Source organism: Chrysochloris asiatica, unplaced genomic scaffold (assembly GCF_000296735.1).
Source record: "Chrysochloris asiatica unplaced genomic scaffold, ChrAsi1.0 scaffold00112, whole genome shotgun sequence".
NCBI classification, from domain to species: domain Eukaryota; kingdom Metazoa; phylum Chordata; class Mammalia; order Afrosoricida; family Chrysochloridae; genus Chrysochloris; species Chrysochloris asiatica.
In genome coordinates this window covers 569,656-572,647 of record NW_006408630.1, presented here as the reverse complement: position 1 = coordinate 572,647, position 2,992 = coordinate 569,656, and positions in this window count along the sequence as shown.

Genomic DNA, 2,992 nt, shown 5'->3' with positions numbered 1-2,992 from the left:
TTCCCAGTGTCTTGTTCTTTGCCAATGCCTTCAATGCAATTTGAACTTCTTCCTTAAGGATATAAACCTTCAATATTGAAAGTCAAGCCTAGAATTTTTTCTTTAGTTCTTTCCACTTCAGAAATGCTAAGCATGATCTCCCCATTTGGTTTTCTGATTCCAAGTCTTTGCACATTTTATTGTTTATTTGACTTTGTCTTTTTGAGCTGCCATTTGAAACTTTCTGTTCAGCTCTTTCACCTAGTCTTTTCTGAGAATTGTTTTAGCATCTCTACACTGGAGACCAAATTTCAGTGTCTCTTCTGACATTCATTTTGGTCTTTTCCTTCTTTCTTATCTTCTCAATGACCTTTTGTTTTCTTCCTGTATTAAGTTCTTGATATCATCCCACAAGTCTTCTAGTTTCAGTCATTAGTGTCTGCCTCATCAAATCTGTTCTTGAAATGATATCCCAATGCAGGTTGTGTGTGTACGAGGTCATATTTTGGTTCTCGTGGACTTGTAATTTGCTTTGTCTTCAGCATGAATTTGCATCTGAGTAAATGATGCGTTTGTTCCACAGTCTGCCACCAACCTTGTTTAGGCTGATGATATGGAGTTCTTCCATGCTTTCTACTCACAGATGTAATCAATTTGAATTCTGTGTATTCCTTCTGGTGATGTCTATGTATATAGTAGTCTTTTATGTTGTTAAAAAAGGTATTTCTAATGAATAAGTCATTAATCTTGGAAAATTCCATTATACGATATATATCACATGTCTGACTTTTTATATGTGGTGGCTTGCATGTTGCTGTGATGCTGGAAGCTATTCCACTAGTAATTTAACTACCCTCAGGTTGGAAGGCATTCACAATACAACTGGGGAAAAGATGACTCCTCAAACTAGAGTTGACCGTGATAACACGAATGTAGTAAAGCTTTCAGGAACTTCATTTGACAATGGGGCATAACTCAAAATGAGGATAAACAGCTGTAAACATCCATTAATACTCAGAACATGGAATGTATGAAGTATGAATCTAGGAAAATTGGAAATTGAAATGGAACACATAAACATTGATATCCTAGGTATTAGTGAGCTGAAATGGACTGGTATAGACCATTTTGAAAGTGATAGTCACATAGTTTGCTATGTTAGGAATGACAAATGGAAGAGGAATGGTGTCACATTCATCATCAAAAAGAACATTTCAAGAACTGTCATAAAGTACAATTCTGTGATAGGATAATATCCATACACCTACAAACAAAACCACTTAGTACAACTATTATTTAAATGCACCAACAACTAAAGTCAGTGATGACAAAATTGAAGAAATTTACTAAATTTTTCAATCTGAAATTGATCAAACATGCAATCAAGATGTATTGATAATTACTGGTGATTGAGACACAAAGGTTGGAACCACAGAGGAAGGATCCTTAATTGGATAATATGACCTTGGTGATAGAAATGATGCTGGAGATTGCATGATAGAATTTTGCAAGATCAATGATTTCTTCATGGCAAATACCTTTTTTTAAACAACATAAAAGATGACTATACACATGGACACCACCAGATGGAATACAGAGAAATCAGATTGACTACATTTGTGTAACGAGACAGTGGAAAAGCTCCATAGCAACAGCCAAAACAAAGTCAGGGGCAGACTGTGGATAGACCATCAACTGCTCAAATGCTAGTTCAGAATGAAGTGAAAAAATTTAAAACAAGTGCACAAGAGTCAAAATATGACCTTGAACATATCCTACCTGAATTAAGAGATCATTTCAAAAACATATTTGATGCATTAGACTCTAAAGACTAAAGATGTGGAATGGCATCAAGAACATCATACAGGAACAAAGCAAAAAGTCATCAAGAAGAAAAGAAAGAAGGAAAAGACCAAAATGCATGTTAGAAGAGACTCTGAAATGTACTCCTCATTTACAGATGTTAATACAAATAGAAGAAATTAGGAGGTGAAAAGACTGAATAGAAAATATCAAAGGGCAACTCGAGAAGACAAAGTCAAATAATATAACAAAATGTTCAAAGGCTTGGAGTCAGAAAACCAAAAGGGAAGAACACACGCAGCATTTCTCAAGCTGAAGGAACTGAAGAAAAAAAATCAAGCCTTGACTTGCAATCTTGAAGAATTCTATGGGGGAAACCTTGAATGATGCAGAAAGCATCAAAAGATGAAGGAAGGAATACACAGTCACTGTGCCAAAAAGAAATGGTTGATGTTTAACTAGTTCAAGAGGTAGGAAGAAGTCCAAGGTACATTGGAGGCATTATCAAGGAACAAGGTGCTGGGTATTGATGGAATACAAATTGAAATCTTTCAACAAACTGATGCAGTACTTGAGGCACTCACTCATCTATATCAAGACATTTGGAAGACCAAATTAGAAGACCTGATCAACTGATTGGAAAAGATCCCTATTTGTGCCTATTCCAAAGAGAGGGGCCCTAATGGAATATGGAAATCATCGGAAAGTATCATTAATAAAGTATGCTAGTAAAATCATTTAAAAATGATTTTTTAATCAGAAAAGCTCTTGCAGAAGAGCTTTTTATCAGATCTTGCAGAAGCTCATTTAAAAACAGCTGCAACAGTACAATGACAAAGAACTGCCGAAGTTCAAGCTGAATTCAGGTAAGAAAGTGGTATGGGAGGTATCATTGCTAATGTCAGATGGATCTTGGCTGAAAGTAAAGAATACCAGAAAGATGTTTACCTGTGTTTTATTGACTATGCAAAAGCTTATGATTGTGTGGATCATGGCAAGCTATGGACAAAATTTAGGAGAATGAGTATTCTGGAACACTTAATTGTGCTCATGAGGGACCAGTACATTAACCAACAGGCAACTGTTCAAAGAGAACAAGGGAACACTGAATGGTTTAAAACTAAGAAAAGTGTGTGCCAGGGTTTTTTTTTTTTTTTCACTATATTTATTCAATCTACATGCTGAGCAAATAATTTGAGAAACTGAATTA